Source organism: Lonchura striata, chromosome 1 (assembly GCF_046129695.1).
Source record: "Lonchura striata isolate bLonStr1 chromosome 1, bLonStr1.mat, whole genome shotgun sequence".
NCBI classification, from domain to species: Eukaryota; Metazoa; Chordata; class Aves; order Passeriformes; family Estrildidae; genus Lonchura; species Lonchura striata.
The window spans coordinates 28,551,122-28,570,264 of NC_134603.1; the positions used below are offsets into that span (position 1 = coordinate 28,551,122).

General features: G+C 35.0%; 2 long non-coding RNA genes across 2 annotated transcripts in view; both read left to right on the forward strand.

Moving 5' to 3' along the window:
* Window positions 1-742: 742 nt before the first annotated feature.
* Window positions 743-6,023, forward strand: LOC110481808 (uncharacterized). The gene is made up of 3 exons (XR_002467315.1): window positions 743-807; window positions 4,866-4,911; window positions 5,956-6,023. It is a non-coding gene; the product is annotated as an uncharacterized LOC110481808 (long non-coding RNA).
* A 22-nt stretch (window positions 6,024-6,045) lies between these two features.
* LOC144247068 (uncharacterized) overlaps window positions 6,046-19,143 on the forward strand; it is a 33,985-nt gene continuing 20,887 nt past the window's right edge. The window contains exons 1-2 of the long non-coding RNA XR_013340767.1: window positions 6,046-6,055; window positions 6,548-6,700. This is a non-coding gene — a long non-coding RNA (uncharacterized LOC144247068). The remainder of the gene's footprint in view (window positions 6,056-6,547; window positions 6,701-19,143) is intronic.

Sequence of the window (19,143 nt, forward strand, 5' to 3'; positions counted from 1 at the left end):
GTAAATAGAAATTTATTTGATTATTTTACTCTATAACATTTGAGGCAGTATGATTTTTTTTTCACCCTTTTCCCCCATACACTTTTTGGTTTATTTCCATCTTTTGTAATTATAGAAAGCATTGTAATTCCTATGTAAATTCAAGGATATATATCTAATATATATGTAATTACTTTCATATAGTGTACTTATGGATCACTGTTCTTTAGCATAATGTATTTTGATAACTTTGACAATAATGAAACACAATGTTAAATAACATTAGTAAAATTTCTAGAAAAATTAGTACTTTTTAAGACATCTAATAAGGCACCAGTTTAGAAAAACATCTACTAGTGATCAATTCTCTGAGAAACAAAACAATGCACAAAATCTGTCTTCCTGTTAATAAGACTACCATGTGAGTGGATTAAAATAAATTACCAGTTTTGCATTGGTTTTTAGCCTGAGGACAGTGTTCTGCTACCTTGAAGGTTTGAATCTAGCCACATTTTTCATTTTTTAACAATCAGTCAAGGCTGAATGAAAAGACTCAGGAGATGCCTCAAGGTCTTAACCCACATGATCATTATACACCATAAACTAGCCAAGGCAGAAATCCTTATTTACTCAAACAAAATTAATTGCTGGGAAGTTATTTGTTGTTTTTACATTTTGCCTAGAGATAAAAAAAAATGCATTTCCTATGCAAGCGTGGGAAAATAGCCAGGCATGTTCTTCGATATTTGAAGCCTCTCCACCTGCTGGAAATAGAGAGCTAGATATGCCAGCAAGAAGAAAAGGCGTCTCCAGTTGAGGCTCCGATGCGTGAGTCCCGCGGGGTCAGGGTTTCTCCGAGGGGAGCTGGCCGCTGCCCTGGAGGCAAGGCTGCTGTCCGCGGTGCTGAACACCCGCCCGGGCGCGCCTGGCTGGGACCGGGACGGTGCTGAGAGCTGCCCCGTGTCTGAAACAGCGCCGGGGCCGTGTCCACGGGAACGTCTGTAAGACACGCGGCAGTAACACACGGAACTGCTCCTGCATTTCTAAAAATATAGTTGTCTTTGCCAAGGCTGAAATGAAGACTTGCTGTCAGCCATTTGCTTCCTGTCGAAGACCACCCTGGGTTGCGGGGTGGCTTCGTGTGATGAAAAAACTTCTCCAACCCATGCTTCCAAAGAAAGCCTCAATAGTCTCTTGTCGTTCGGTCTCAAGGCATTTTATTGCAAGTTATCTAAAAGATTGTCTTCTCTGGCTACTGAGGTTTGCTCAGCAGCTCATGCAGAGGCACACACTCCCCTGGCACCCTCCCTGTCTGGTGTTTTCTTCTTCTCTCCCCTGCCCAGGGCTGCTGCTATCTTTTATATGGTACATTACGTGATACATGTTTACAGTTTTCCCCCAATACCTACTACCTATATTAAATGGTGCTTTTCTACTCTAAACCAATCTGTGAGTGCCAACATCGCCAAGAACATGGAGGTAAGGAAGAAGAAAGAGGAAGGACAGGACAGGCCCAAATCCCTCCATCTTAAAACCTCTGACCCCCATGTACAAAACTGAAACCCTCCTGTGCAAGCATTAAAACCCCCCTGTACAGCACTAAAAAATTCTTCCCTCTACTTTGTGACTACTTCTACTATAATATCTAAACATTTGTGACTTCTTCCTGAAAAATTGCTAAATCATTCCATGGTTCAAACCCAAAATCACAGCTGTTTCCAGCTGCCTGACAGGGTCTCAAATGCTTCTGATCTGGGCCCAGAACCTCCAAAAATGTCTAAGGGACATTATGAATTCCAACAGCTTCCTTTTACACTTAGATGAAATTTTTATTTATATATATTTATATATTTATATATACATATATACATCCATTTATACATACATACATGTCCATACATACATACACACACACACACACACACATATATAAATACATACATATATATATACATACATATATGTACATATATATACATACACACACACATTTGCACAACTAAATTTTAATATATTAAAATGTCTTTCTTGATACAATGCTTCAGCATATTTTGTATAGGATTATTTCCTTATTTTTATTATTATCTCATGCAAAGATATTAAATAGAAGATAAAATAACTGAATTCTGTAGATTGTTCAGAGCTCCAGCTTTCATTGAAATCTCTATATTACTAAGAAGTTATGGATCACCTGCTTCAGTCAATTAATCTTCCTACCTTCTTTGAGGCCAAAACAGTACAGCATAACATTTGGCTTTTAATACCAACTATACACTAAAAAAAAATTTTAAAATTTCAATCTCCATGGTGGAAAACACATAAACACTTTGATTCAGAGATAATGATATACAAATGGTAGCTGAATGGACAGATGCTGAATTACTGCTTCACTTTAGTATCAAATTTTACAGGCATGAACATATAACTAATCTACTATCATACCAAGAAAAACTTCTAATATGGTTCCATCTTCATTTTGTATAGTTATGTTCTGCTGCTTCAGGCTCTCCAAGTTCTCTTCAAATTTTGTAAAAATAGAGTTGTGTTAGCATTTTCTGCTTAATTTCAAAAAGCAGTTCCTTGTCTCCATAAATACGGAAAAAAAATCCTTGAAAATAGATATTGATTATTCTTAAGCTTATTATTAGAAATGACAGAACCTATTTAACTTAAATGTCTATAAATGCACAGTAGTATTAATAAAAACAAAAACAAAACCACTTTGTACCTGTGAAAATACCATGTTACCTGTGAAAATAGAAAATTGCAAACAAATTAACATCAGAGCTGAAACTGAGCCTTAGATTAAAAGTTGATTAACCCTCTTATGCACTTGCTTTGTTAAAATTTGTCCTAGGACTTGTGCATATTAGGACAAATATATTAAGTATTATCAATGTAATTTAATACACTTCCCATAGGTCTGATACTGACTTCATAGCATTTAAATGGAGTTCACTTCATCCCATTAGTTGATTCATATTCTCCATAGATCCTTTTAACAATATCAGATGTTCACATAAAAAAAGGCAAATATTTATTTATTTATTTTATACCTGTCATTAAATAAATTATTGTGACTAAGCTTCTATGCATATTTCAATATTTTTAAATTTGCAATCATATATATGTGTATTTATATTATATATAAATGTAGGTGATTAATCACATAAGCTTATTCCATGTACTTGAAATATCACACAGCATTGGCTTATATGGTCATGCATTTCTTCATATCACTAACTCGTGTTAGCTTTTTTCCCACTTTGAATATGCTAAATTTCAAGAACTAAACTCAGTCTGACAAAAAATTAGCAAATTTCCCATAAGAGTCTAAACTCCAACAGCAAAACAGAAGCAATAGAGTGTGTTCCCACAATGCTGTCAAAATGAACGACAGGCATACTGCTGGGTTTTTTTATTATTTCCTGGACCTATTTTTTGTGGCTTCAGTTCTGATTTTAATGTTAACCAGTAATAAAGTGAATTCATTTTGACAACTCCTTAAAATTCTCAGGAATGTTTCAGCAAAATGAAACCATATTGCTCTCATAAAGTGTACTCTGTCTGACAGCTTTCTGACTTTCTGTCAAGGAACATACACTCACTTCTGGGAAGCTGAAGTTAAAAAAAAAAACCTAAAAAGCACAGAACTAAATCTTGGAAAATGCACACACTACCCTCATTTTGCCCAAGAACAAGATGCTTTATTATACAGGCACATCCATGGGATCTGGGAAAAATTTGGTATGAATTTTCTAACATTGGAATGTTCAAAGTCTTTGTATAAGACATTAGAAAGTTTTCAGAGCCCATTCTAATAAATTTCATCCACCCTGACTCACCAAGTATTTTAAATTAAATGGGTTGATCTGGGTGCACAACACTCACATTGTGGATATGTTATTTTGCAGAGGGAATATGAGCTGTTCAGACAGCTAATATACCTTTTGAGAAAGACATAAGAGCCATAGCACCTTAATGGGTTTCCTTCCAGTCTATTTACCCATAAATCTGGATTGAACCTAACAATAAAGTCAGCCCAAGTGCCTGCTCTCCTGTTTTCATTTCACTTACAATAAATACAGTTTAGGTGAAGCTTTTTAACACTCATACGCAAACCAATTATAGCAGAGAAGCTATTCAATATTCAACACTCCCAAAGAAGGCACAAACATGAAATTATGCAGTGACTCCATGACTCCATTCAGAAAGGAACAAAGCAGTTGTGTCTGGGTAACTTTTACTGAGGAATGTGACAGCTCGTTACATCTCTTTTCCTTCCTGTAATAAAAAGGTGGATTGTTCTGCATGAGGAACATGACTGCCCTTTCAGTTGTCTGAGGCACAATGACCTAAACTAACACCTTCCATATCAATCATAAATATATTTTCACCTGCACTCTATTTCAGTGCTGCAAGCCTAAGGCTTACTATGAAAAAATATGAGAGCATTGCTGCCCCAATAGCATGTTTGAACATTCAATATTCTCTCAGTTCTCAGTGTTGAAAACTTATTAATATCTCCACTTAACTGAAGCAGTAGCTACTGCTATATTTTCATAAGCAGAGTATTTTCAAGCTCTCTAAATACTAATGATGACACTAGCAAACAATCCATTTGCCTTTGAAGGTTACTCTCATAGAAAACAGATAATCCTTAGCAATATCCAGCACCATGAGGTACTTGAACAGAAAGAGAGATCAACATCTCAGGCAAGTGTTAAGAATCACAGTTTGCAGTGAAACAGATCATAAATCAATGAGACAGCTGATAGTGAAAAAGTGAAACAGAAGAATTCATTGCATTTTAAAGCAGTAGAATACTGTTTAATTTTTTTTTTTTAAAATTTACTTAAAGCTGGTTCTGTTTTCCTTTTCCTTAGTGCTATGGCTATTGAGGCCAGAGTGCATTTGTTCAAATGAAACAAGGTAAAGTGGAAAATATCTCTAGCTATTACTCTTTAAGGGTTCTTTTGAATACCACCCCTACACCACAAAAAAATTAAAAAGTGCCTTTTTATAATTCTAACTGCAAATAGTACTCACAGATCTACATTCCACTGGTAGCAAAGAGATCTGTATGTTATTCCAAAATAGAAGTACAAATTCTTTAAAAAAAAAGTAAGATATAAGGTCTGCTGCAACAATTAGATCTTCACAAAGAGAAACACAGTATTTTTTTCCTGTTCTTATTCAATTCACAATTCTATCCTAGCCAGGCAGGGAAATGACTAACAGAAAATGTCAGAAATTATGTTATGCTAATGCCCAGTGGGATTCTGTGAAACAAATCTAAAACCACATGTGTTTTGAAAAGTATCACTGATTCTCAACTGTCATATTTCCCTGCCAATAAATCTTCAGTCAGTGTAGAAGCTGTTAAGCAAGTCAGAAGAACCCTATATAGGTATTTCTGGAACAAGTTTTTCCATATCCTTCAAAAAATTATTTAATCTTGAATTGATATGTCAGTTCCCATCAGAGAAATATCTAGATGAAGCATTTTTAACTGTAGTTTGCATTTTATCTTCTCCTAAATACTTTCTTTGAATTGAAATGAATTTTAATATTTAATATTTTAATATTTAAAAATAAATATTGCAAAATATGTTCTAATTTTGTCTTGCTTGAGTGAAATAAACATTGTTTTGTGTTCAAATCATGTGATATTTTAAAATTCTGTGTGCTTTATTTTATTGCAGAATGGCAAAAGAATTTTTTCACTGGAAATTCCCAGCAGAAAAAAAAAAAAACAAAACTATTTTATAATCAGCCTAACTAAGCAATTCCGATGTCTCATTGATCAGTCTTTTCTGAAGGTGGGAGGATAGGGAAGGGGAGAATGGGAGATGTCAGAAGTGCAGTTTAGTATAAAGCACCCCAATCAAACCCTTCAGTCATTAGATAAAATTTGGGGGTTTCTGATTTTGAAAGGGGAACGGATCTATTAAAATTATTCTGCTTTCCTCCCAGGTCTATTTTTTCTGCATGTTGAGAAGATTACTAAAGTCTTTCTATACATATTAAGATACCTTTTCTTCATACCAGCCTAAAGTTTGCTCTGTTATAGGATGTAAGTCAAAGAAATATTTTAAGCTGCAGTTTTTCACCTTGGCTTTAAATATCATACAAAAGGCATTTTATCTTGTCTTTTTGTAGACAAGACAGAATGCCTTTAGAAAAATATTCAGTGCTTTGTGCCCTCAATGTACAGCAGTTCATCTAGGTATTTGTTCTTATTATAATTGAATATGTAACTATTTTTTATAAATCAAATAGCTGACTGTTCTTAATTGTTAACATTTTTCCCAGAGCAATCTACAGACCATTCCAGTAACTCTTCTCTGAACAATTTCCAATCTTTCCCTTTTTAAAATGTTGTCAAAGCAGTCTGATTGCAATTTCAAATGCAGTAAACAATAAAAAACCAACCAAACAAGCAAAAACCCCATAAATTCCTACATGTCAGGAACATGGTTATATATCAGCAGTGGTATGTCTGTGGTATGGCAGTTCTTCTGCAAGTGTGGAGATTCACAAGTCTTGAAATGTCATTCTTTCCTAGGTTCACCTTGTGCCTGGTACTTACACCAAGTTCAGCACACAACTAGAAGAAAAGAATACTTGAAGTAGAAAGTATCATTCAATTTTGCAAATATGGCAGCATCAGAGGAATTTCTCAACTATTTCAAATTTTCCATAAAGACAACAACTTCTGGTGAGGTTTTGTTGGTTGGTTTTCATTCTCTGAAAGGAGCTTGTAAATTTCCCTATTGCATTCTGCACTTCTGTTGACAATGTAGTGCTTTGGTAGGCATTGCTGTAAGATTTGAATGTGAAACATATTCCTGTAATAAACCTAAATAGGCTAGGATGGAAACCAGTTACTTCTGAAAGCCAGGAGATTCTTACTTTTTATAGCATTACAGTGGCAGTAGTTACAGGCAGTCTCAGTGGTTTCCTTCTCTGTTTAAACACCAAAGATTTAGGAAAGCCTTGAGTCTGGGTTTATTTTCTCATAGGATCAGTTATAAAATAAAGATCTAGACCTGTAACAAGATTTTAAATATCCCTAAATTTTTTTTTTTCCTTTATTTCTGGTGGTATGTAGTTTGGCTTAATTAGCTGGAAATATTAGCAAGTGTTTTGCTAAAAGTTTCTTTACATTCCTGAAAAAATACAGATCTGGTGCTCTTTTATTTTTTTTCACTTTTTTTTGCTTTTGATTGCTTTAATTTATCATATTCCATTTTCTTTAGAGTGATATCACCTGTAGAGACAATTCTGCTTCTATATTTATCCAGCTTTTATATTTTTTCTGTTTGTTTAAATTCAAGAGAATTTATAAATAAGCCTGGACCAAAAACAACACCATTTTGAGTGACTATCTCATGGTACAGCTAACTGCTCCTTAATGTCACTTCTGAAAGAGAAATTTTAAAAAAACTAAATCAGTTTGCATAAAAAATTTCAAGTCATCAGCTCTGTAGGAAATGTAGCAAATTCTCAAGACTAGAACACTTCAATTTTGAAGCAATTCTCTAAAGCTCTATAAAGTATTTGATCAGGTAAGACATTTATTTATGTTCAAATTCGCAAATGCAATCACCCAGATAATTAAGTGGCTGAAAAATATTGATCTGCTAGGCATAATGTGGTCAATGTCAGAAGTGTTTACCAGAGTAACAATAGCATTAATACATTCCATTTCCTTGTAAAATTATTGGGTTAGGTCTTAGGACCAGATCTCTTTCCAATAGTCTTCAAGGATTCAATAGAATCTTAGCTCCTACTTTTGTGAGGAGTGAAGCAATATAAAAATGCTTAATATAATTTTTAAACCTGTCAAAACATCCCTTGAGGTATACTCAGCATGATACTGTAATATCTGTCACGATCACTCTAATCAAGAATTTCAAAAAGAGTTCATGAAAAGTAGAGCAACACAAATTAAGAGTCTGTGGCCACAATGAACACATAGAGCCATTTAGACAGACAAATCAAAATACTGTTGTTTTTTTTTTTCTGCACAAGGTGCCAGAAAAGGTACTTGCAATGCTAGTTTGGCACGTCACCATAGCAGTAGCATGTTTCTATCATTACAAAACAAATTGGAAAATTCAAAATAAAAAAATACTCTGAAACTAATATCAGACATTCTTTGCTTTTAACAATGATTGACTTGTGCTGTCATTGTAAAAATCAGATTACTAGTTATTTATAAAAGTATTATTTAAGACTGTTAATTTATTTAGACCAGATAGAACTTTCCAGTAGATTTATTAACAGTCTTTCCAGTAGATTTATTTCTGTTGCACATAATTTCTTTCTATATGATAATGATAATATCCGCATTATCATGAAGTGTATGACATCAAGACCCATCTATAGGCTGGAACACAAATGGCTCTATTCATGTGAAGTTTTATATTTACACTTGTTGGACTTTACCTATAAAATCCTAAGTGATATGAAAAAGGCAAATAGTTGATTAAATACAAGAAGTGAGGTGTGGTAAAAACTGCTTAAGGTGCTGGTTCAAAAGAAAGAGAAGAAAGCTGTTTTTCATGTAATTAATCTGTGGAGCTCCTTGCCCAACTGTGCATGTTAAAAATCCAGAGAGACAAGAGTAGTGCCTAGCTTAAATTATGGGAAAATATGTAGTGGGTTATTAAGTATGAAAAGATACCCATTGAGTTAGAAAGTCCCAGACCTGCAATTTCTTTGAGACTAGACAGACAGTCTGGGGACCTATTATTGCATACTTGTGCTTGTATTTTTTCCTAGACTTCCACTGTGGACTATCATCAGAGAGTCATGATACCGAGCTAAATAAAGCTTTAGTGCGAACAAGAGCCCATTTTGGGGTTAGTTCTAGTTTTACTTCTATATACATGAATGTCCTCAAAATACATTAAGTTTTCATTTGCATATATGTGGCTTTTTTTCTTTTAAAGTGATTGTTATAATTTTTGCCATCTTCTTTTGATGCATAGAAGATATCTTTGCAAATTTTTCTCAACAGTGGAGCTGTAGTTTTGCTTATCTTGTTACTGAATCATTCCACAGAAGGTTGATGCCCATGTAAAAGACATTGCTATATTTAACAAATGTCAATAATGACTACAACAAAGTTACCAGAAAAAAAAGTTTTATTGGAGGCTCGTTCTGCAATGCTTTTATGGCTGAAATGTCTTCTCTGTCTTCTCTGTAAATGACTATTAAGATCCAGGATTTTTTCTAGGGCTTTTTTTGTTTGTTTGTTTGGTTTTGTTTTTGGTTTTTGGTTTTGTTTTTTGTTTGTTTGTTTGTTTGTTTGTTTGGGTTTTTTTGTTATAGGTTAAGAGTTAATATAAATTCTAGTGAAATTCCTGGGCTGCATCAAATTAGTATGACCAGTAGTTTGAGGGACGTGATTCTTCCCCTCTACTACACTCTCATGAGACCCCATCTTGGGTACTGCATCCAGCCTTCAGCATAGGAAGGGCATTTTGGAGTGGGTCCAGAGGGCTGGAGCATCTCTCCTGTGAGGAAAGGCGAGAAGAGTTGGGATTGCTCAGCTTGGTACCTAAAGAGGTTTATAAGAAAGACAGGGACAAATGTTTTAGCAGGGTCTGTTGATATAAGACAAAAGTTAGTGGTTTTAAACGGAAGGAGGATCATTTCAGATTAGATTTAGGGAAGAAGTTATTTTAGAATAAGAGTGGTAAAACTACAGCTTTTTGACCAGAGAGGTAATGGATGCCCCATCCCTGAACACACTTAAAGTCAGGTTGGATGGGCCTCTGAGGCAACCTGATCTAACTGAGGATGTCCCTGTCCATTGCAGTGGGGTTGGACTAGATGATTTTTGGTGGTACCTTCCAACCCAATCCAGATCTCTCTTCTCAATTATGTGATGCCTCTTAGAAAGTCTGACAAACTCAGCACCCAACACAATTGATTATCTTACATCAATCTTTTCTGTCAAACTCACTTTAAATATCTAAACTAACACGTACACTGAGCATACCTGCTTCCATACAGAGATAGACAAGAAGAAAAGTCTGTGAGAGTGTCTGTTTCGTATATCCTACTACAGCTTGGGATATAGAAGACTTCAGTTTAGATTTCTGTTTTGAAATGGACTATGCAGTGTAGAGATACCCAGATTGTTGTTCTCCATTCCCTTACACAAGGTGAAGAGATAAGTGCCAGCATCACACAAAAGTGTAAGATCACCACAAGCACTTCTCCCTCCTTCAGTCTTCTGTGACAAGGTTAGGCACCAAACATCCCTTAAGCCAAGATATGTATGTCTGTCTCCTCACTTCAGTATTTCCCAGTGGTTATCAGACACTCATTGACATGGTCAATGGTCACTGACAAGGTCAGCACTTACTTGAATTCTGATCTTTGACTTGTCTCTACTCAAGGACTGGAGTTTATATTCCACTTTCTGAAACAGCATCCCTAAGTTAGGTATCATGATGTTTAACTCCTCTTCAGAGATCCACTCCTTACTGTCAAATACTATTGTCAGTCATGTCAAGATAATGAACTTTATTCCCTGTTAAAAATTACAACCCATGTCACAAAATTCACATTGATTTTTCACTCCTGAGTGATTTTATTAGTTTTCTTGGGCATAATTCCAGTTTTACCACATAAAATGGAGAAAATGAAAAAATGGAGCTTGAGGGAAGCAACACCTGCGTATCACAGAAGAGTATCAAGGTGGGATAGACATGCAGTCATTTGAAATAATATTTTTAAATTTATTCATCTAAAATTAGGGTGCCCGGAGTGCTTTATATCTGAGATGAGTCATATCCAAATCTCAGGTCTCTCACTTTATTAATAAAAGCAACCTATGGCATGAAATGTAACCAGAGCTATAAAATAAGAAGCATTAAAAACTGGACTATCTAAAATAAAGTAAAAGATCATAAGGAAGATTTATCTCCTAAGACAGCACATGGCCTGCCTTTCTGGAAGGTTTCACATTGAGCTGCCCAGCTGGACAAGGTGTTATGCAGAAACTTTGATTACCATCAGTCCAGAGAAGATGCTGAAAGAGCCACATCCCTAGTGAAATTTGTGGATTGCCTTTGCCATTTCAGTGGTGCTCTAAATGCAGTCTCATGGACCCCAGCACAGGTACTGTCAGCCAAAAGGGACCTGTGCAGTCAGCTTAAACTGGGAATGCTACTTCTAAAGGCAAGTGTGCAACACTGTGGCCTCTAAATTCTGCACATCAGAGTAACACCCATTTTTATTTTCTTCCTCTCTGTTGGGGTTTCTTTTGGGTATGGTTGTGAGGGGTTTTTTTCTGGAGAAAGTTATTACAGTGACCAGACCCAGTCTGAGATCCAGTACTAACATTAATTGTGAGTGATAAAAGAATGCCACAGAATATTACAACTTATACTGAAGAGGAAAAAGCATCAAAGCTGAAAATATATCATCTAGACATAGCCTGATTTATCAATTAAATTTAGTTACTAGACTTCACTTGATTTTTGTCTTCTTGGTATCTGTGACCCATTATTTTTCAAATATCATAAAAAATATAAAAAAACCACATGACTCAAACTCTTATACTCGTTTTATGCTCACTTTTCAGTCTCTGTGTCTGCATCTAATTCTCCCACTGAGTTAATACAGAAATTTCGTGTTAGTCCCTCAGATGCTTGCTCTTTTGTAGTCCCAGATGTGAGAAGGTGCATAGACAGGTTTTCACAAGCACTCTGTTTTATCTTTGCTATGCTATTGCCAAGAAGAAATACATTGTTTTTTTAAAGCTGGCACTTGTAACATAATGTTGCAGTGTGTTCAACTTCCTCCCTGTCTTCTTCCTCAGTCAATATACTTCTGATCAATACCCAGTCTTAAAAGAGACATCTGCTTCAGGGAACTTTCAAGAATGGATTTGATCAATTCTCAATGATTTGAGAATTTTTCACTGACTTTTCAAGAGGGACTGGTTTCCATAATATTGACCACAATTAATACAATATTCTCTCTCAGTGAGCACATTCACAGCTCTTAATCTTCCCAAGTAAGTATACATGGCAAATAAAAGAGAATTTCTTATGGTATTTGCAGCATTTTGCAAAAAATTTTTAGAATCATTTAAGATAATTCTAGGAATAGAATAATGAAAAATTATTTGTGCCTGGGCAGTTTATAGTTCAGGTTGTTCAAGACAATGAAATATTAAATTCATGTTTATACAGATATGACCAAATTACAACAATTTTTTTTCTGTGGGCTGCAAAAGAGAAAATGCATTTACCCCCAGCATTTCTAATGACTATATTTCAATCAATAGAAAACCCCCCAAAATAATATTTTTTCTGTGAAAAAATGAAATTATTAATAAAGTCAAACCAAGACTAAAATGTTTAGAGTCTTAGATAATACTGAACTTTCAATTTTTCATCAAGACAACTTTTATTTTCTTTTATTATTTTTGTCAGTATTTCCAGATTAATAACTGCAACTGGCTGACCTGTTAAACTGAGCATTGCTAGCAATGCCTACTATGATTTCACTGCCAAGGACTATAACTGTAAATATTTACAACAGTTTCCTCTGATGCTGCCAGATGACTGCTAGGAAACATGCTGGGTGCATTTTTTGCTCTTGCTATTTATTTGCTGTGTAAAGAATGATTCATGTCATGCCAGCCTGCATCCATATTCCCCTTGGTGATAGGTTCTTCTGTAGCAAGCAGCATCACTCTGCTTCCTGTCAGCTCTCTAACTGGTCTGAGCTAGCACACCTAGAGCCAACTTATTCAGCCAGTCAAATACACAGCACCTCATGCAGGATGGAGGTAGCAGTGATTCTGCATCCTCAGCATTTTCCGTGATGCATCAGAGCACAAAAGACCATGGTACCACATGTCTCTCCTCATTCTCACTTCTCTTTCTGCAAGCATGACAGTTGTAGGGGATTGTTATGTATCCAACAGATAATTGGTACAATGTTGTAAGTCGCCTTGATCTTGCACAGACTTGGAGATTGTCAGCACACTGTCACTGCATTCCAGCAGAGCCCTTATTAGTTAACTGTACTTGACAGCACCTCAAAAACTGTGTATTTTAAGTTAAGCAGCCTGACATGATAAAGGTTATCACTTTCTTTCTCTAGATAATTACTGGCAGCATTGATAAACATGTATTCCTTCTCTATTTCATCAGAAGACTGATGGGAATATGTTTCTTTATAGTTTAAATTTTAAAGTTCCTGATGCTTTGTGGAATCATTTATTTCTGAAGTCCTTAGTTGTTAATATAGTTATAGGCCTAAATATACACATATGTATATATTTATATGCATCTTTGTCCATTTGGCTATTATCTCTCATCTTTCAGAATATTAATGAAGATGCATTTGAGGAGGAGAGAGAATTCCAAGTACCTAGATTGGAATATTTTTTAACTTCCTGTTCTTTTATTTATTTTTCTATCTATCTATCTATCTATCTATCTATCTATCTATCTATCTATCTATCTATCATCTATATATCATCTATCTATCTATCTATCTATCTATCTATCTATCTATCTATCTATCTTCTTTGAACTTCAAATTGTACAGCTCTTTCTCATAAGAAACACCATTTCTCATATGTTGCACCATTGCAGGAATTTGTTCTTTTAATGACTCTGAATCAGGAGAGTAGAGAAAATTAGGCTTATCAAAGTCATCAACAATGTTATTTTGTGAGTTTCCCTGCTGTTTTATATGTTCATTGTTCTCCACTATATAAGTACTGATACCTGAAAATGGTCATAATTAGTGCAGTTAAACTCAGCAAAAAACTCTTGTAGGATTATTAACATCTTTTGGGGATTTGGCTATGGCTGTTCAGCAACTGCAAGTAAAGTAGAACTCCTCAAAGTATCAGGAAAAACACAAGAATTAAACTATAAAATCTTGATAGAGAATCCCTAGCAGCATGTGGCTGTCACAGCAGAAATTCCAACTTTGTATGCTCATTATCACAGAGCTGTAGAGAACATTTTTGTTGCAGTAGGCTCTTTCTTGGGAGGTAATCATTAGGTATCTTCACACTTTCTGATGTGATTTTTTAGAGATTTCCATATACAATATTCAAAAGTAGATGGTGGTTTGAGGTATTTGAACTGAAACAGTTTAGAGTGAAACACAGAGTATCTGCTCTCTGAAAACTAGACATTTAGAGTTTCCATATGCTCTTGCTTTTCAAAAATGGAGGAACACAATACTCCAGGGTTACTTGTGAAAAAGCAGCAGAGTAGATGCAGCAGAAGCATCTCTTCCTGATATTTGAGAAGATGATGAACCGATGACCTTGGTAGAAGTTGTCAAAGTGTTGGACTATCATAGGATTGGTCATGTTACTTGCAAAGAGAATCCACCATTCTGATCCAAAAAGAGCATTCTGCTGTCACAGAGAGTTTCATAAGAACAAAAAATGATTCACATGATATTTGGGCAGGAGTGTAATTCATCCTTCTTGAGAAAGTTAAAGATGAGGAAAATAGTCATGTTTAAGAAGAACTTGCAGAGAAGAGATGAAATGGAGATGGATGGAGGATATTTTACTTTGCTCTTTGTCCTCCGTAGTCAGTTCCTGTGACTTTTAGTAATATATCCTAATATGTGCATTGCATAGGCCCAAGTTATGCTGTGAAAAATCAAATTTATACCATGGCATCATGACCAGCCACAAATCCACTTAGAATGATTTAGGTGAAAGATGTTATGTCTGTAGAACCAGTAAGAAAGTTTTTAATAGCTCAGTCACTCAAAACAAACAGGTTCCTTTAGGATAAATAGACTTTAAAGATACCATAACAGAATCACTGGGACCCGTAGAATAATAGAAAAAATAGGGATAAAGGGGAAAGCTTTCCTTGAACTTATTTTATTGAGGGAAAAACGAGATAGATACACTGGTCAGGGAGAAAGAAGGTGGCATACATATTATTATGATGGTGGATTTAGGAAGGATAGGATCTGATAAGAAGGAAGTCCAGTATACTTAAATTTCAGTATTTTAGCAACATGTAGGAAATTTCAAAACCTTGACGTATCTTTAATAGAATTTTTTGGAGGGGATTAGCATTATTGCACACACAGTTTCTTTTGTATAGAATAATTTATGACAAGAAATAAAGGCCAGACTGTGCAACTTCTAAGAAAATACTTTAATATTTATATAGTATGCAGTCTGTTTGTTTTATCTGCTGTGCTTACATATTAAGCATTGAGTAGGAGAGTAAAAACTACTGTTGTTGCTCAGAAATTCTCTCTACAATTACAGAGGAATTAAAAGTTAAGAAAGAACACTGAGAGTAGAATTTACCTCTTAGAGATAGCAAAATTCATGGTCTTGTGCACATATCAAATGTTTTACAGCACATTAAGTATTTCTCATCCTCCTCTATGAAGAAGCTTGTTCATAAAATATTTGGCATTGAAGAACGAAAAATCAAGGGCCATCAGGGGCTCTTCCTAGGGGGATTCTTCCATAAAATTGGCTACATTCATAAAAAGTCTAAGATCCAGAGACCTAATGCAAATCATCCAGAAAAATTATTTAACCAATTCTTTGTTCTGTGGTCATGTACCAAGGACTATGAAGTTTTCTTAGTAAAATAATTAAAATATCCCTGAAAGTAGCTGCTACACATTTCAATTATTTGAATGCACAGTTCTCTGACAATTTACATAAGACAGTACTGAAAAGTAAACTGAATTAAGTTATTCTCCTTCTACTTATTTTGGAGGCCTCACTTTGTGCGATAGGGGTTCAGCTGAGATACTTGGCCATTTTGAGAGATTTTCCTGTTATTTTTGTGCTATTAGAATAGTTTTGCATATGCAATGTAATTTAAGACATTTAGTGGAATTATCCTGGTGGACTTTCAATTGCTATCCACCCTGTGGATAGCAAATACCAAAAGGGAAAAGAGAATAATAAAAAAAATGAGAAGCACATATGAATCTTTGGAAATTACCTAGTCACTCACATGTCTTTACAGTTTATCATATCATTAGTAAATTTTAAATTTTTTTCTCAGTTCAGCCACCACAATATATCTTTATGCAAACATGAAGACTACTCCAAAATTTGCTGCTGGGTATATTGAAAACTCTATCAATAATGTCTTATTCTGCTCTGGCAAAGGTCTGACATTTGCTACTTTATATCCCTCTCATGAGCAGCTTGCTATAAGTGATTAATTCAATTACATTATCTAAACAGACACTGGGGAGATTTGTGTCAGCTTTATGAAGTATAACAGACTATGTCATATGTGACAATGCATACCAGAGGGAGATTTTCAGCCGTGGTGAAGGCACTACGCTCATATTTTCAATAAAAAGAAAAAAGTTTTAAAGGAGTTAAAAAAATAAAATAGCATGAAAGAAATTATCTAACTATCAAATGGAAAGAGAAAATAAAGAGATCTGGCCACAGATGGCTGACCTGCACTGTTATATTTCCTGATACATTCAGAAAACTCTACAGTTAAAATAACCAAAATAAATGTAGTTGCTGTATGGGGTTAGGACTAGATGATCTTGAAGGTCCTTTTAAACCAAATCATTCTATGATTCTGTATTTTTAGACTGCTAAATGCAATCCCACTTAATAAAACTACTTAATACATCATTGTCTTTAACACTTTCATCTTTTTTTTAAAATCCAGGTCTTTTTATGCTTAAATCCACTTTTTCATACTCTTTAAAGCACTTTTGTGACATTATACAGTTTCCTGTATCTGGTTCTTTTAATCAAAGTAAGATGGCTAATGTCTGATAGGACAAGTCCAAATTGTCTACGTATTAGTCTGAAAAATGCACTGTAGTATCAGATGTATCATTTCAACATCTGCAGGGTCTCTCTAAGGGCAATAGACCAGCTGAGAAATACATTAGGGAGTTGGGTGAATACTAGGACAACAAAGTTAGAGGGTGAGAATAAACTGGGGCTGTGAGAAAATTGCCTAATAAAGTAGTAGGACAGACAAAGAAATTCCTGGTGAAATTTACTTGTTAGCTGTTCTGGTAAAACTGGTCTGGAGAGGATGGTAAACAGATTATTGGCCAAGGGAAAGGTGGAAGGTCTACTGAAAGGTTTCCACTAGAGATACTGGTATGATTACCAGACATTTATATGGAAGGTCTTCAAAGAAGGAACCAAAACTGAAATCTAACCACATTTCTAAGGAAGTTAAATTCTGAACTCTAATTATCTGCTAAAATGCCTTGCTAGCTTTCATCTTGCTCTCTTCGTCTGAAGAAAATGTTGCTTAATGAGAAACCTTTCAATACTGCCTTTTTCTCAGTGTAAGATGCTCACTTCAGATTCTCATGCACTCTGTTCTGGATAGCTAATACTCCATCATGCATTTAGGTCATTCATACCTAAACTTATTTGTTGAAAGTTTTACAGACCTCAGTGTTGCATAAAGGTTATGAGCAATGGTGAGTAAAAAACTAAACTGAGGATTTTGAAAGCTTCCTTTAAAGATGATTTGAATGCATGTCCAGAGACATCCTGAAAATAGTGACAGTTTAAACAGTTTAAGTTGCTTTGAAAGAGAAGATATTTCATTCTTTTAGTCTAAAACATCTGATTGTCCTGGTTTCAGATGGGACAGAATTAATTTTCTTCTTAGTCGCTGGTACAGTGATGTGTTTTGGATTTAGTATGAGAATAATGAGATGTTCACCTGTGTTCTGTTTGTTGATAAGCAGTGCTCAATATAAGTCAAAGACTTTCCAGTGTCTCCTGGTCTGCCAGTGAGAAGCTCCACAAAAATGGGAGGGAGCACAGCCAGAGCACTTTATCCAAACTAGTCCATTCCAATTCTCCTCCCCATGCCACCAGGTAAGAATGGCAGTCGTTAGTGAGCAGCTATGTAGTACTTAGGCTGGGATTAAACCACAACACTAATTTAAAATTTATTTCTGTGTTTCATATTACTAACAAAGGCTCTCAGAAACTTTTAAATAGGAAAAAAAAAAAAAAAGTTGGTCTCAGTGGAATAAACTATCTAGAACAAGCCCCCCAGGTATGTTTAATTGTTTTTCCAAGCAGAGAAAAAAAATTGGCATGATACTTCAACATTTTTTCTTGTTTAGTAAGAAATCAAGGAATAAATGATTAACTTTGCTGTATAAGAAATTCTTATTCAAACTACCTTGCTACTTCATTTGTCCTGCAAGAAGCAAATAAAGATTTAGGTCTTCTTAACTCTGTTAAGAACATGTAGGGGTAATGAACCTTTAATTCTGTAATATCCACTAACTGATGCAGGATTTGGGGTTTCACAAGACATTGTAAAATTACTGCCACTGTCCTAACAGAAGCAATAGGTGCTGTTGAAGGGGCTAGAAATTCCTTAGGTGCCATTTTCCAATTGCAACGTTTACATTTATGTTTTCTACACTTCATGCTTTGCTCAAAGGTTAAATTTATAATCATTCATGTTGTTGGGCATTGTAGTAGAGCAAGCTTAGGCAGCCTGGTCACTTGATCAAAATAATATCGGGAAAAAGAGGGAAATATTTCAGCACAGCTTCATATTTAGCCTGGTACATTATTGTTTTCTAAACAAAATAGCTAGAATTTCCTTATAGAGGTCATAGTCAGCACTCAACAAAATGGAAAGTGATTTTTGTAGTGAAATAAATTTAAAAGGAGACATGCTTTCTTTCTCAGGTTTTCACTCTGACCAAAAGACAAAAATCTGAGTATAGACACATAAGTATAGCTTCTGTTGTTATTTCTCCCTAAAAAGGTTCAAGGCTACTTTACATGCAATTTTTTATCTTTATGTTTGATCACAACACAGCATAAAAATAATATGTTATGATAAGATCAGAAGGTCATCTAGTTATTGTTCTTTCCTGGATGAGAATAGATAAAAACTTGCTGTTAGTGGCCTGTAGCAGGAAAGTAGATGCTGAAATACTGCTAAGTGACATTTAAAAAAGACTTTATTAATATCTTTCTCATTTTCTCAGTGTAGACATAAATAATATATAAACACTCGAATGGAAAAAGGAGACGCATGTTTTGCGCACATTTATCCCTGGGTTCAGTGCAATTTTGCTATGCATTGGCACATCACAGCTTTGTTTAATAATCTCTTTCATCATAAAGTAGTGGAT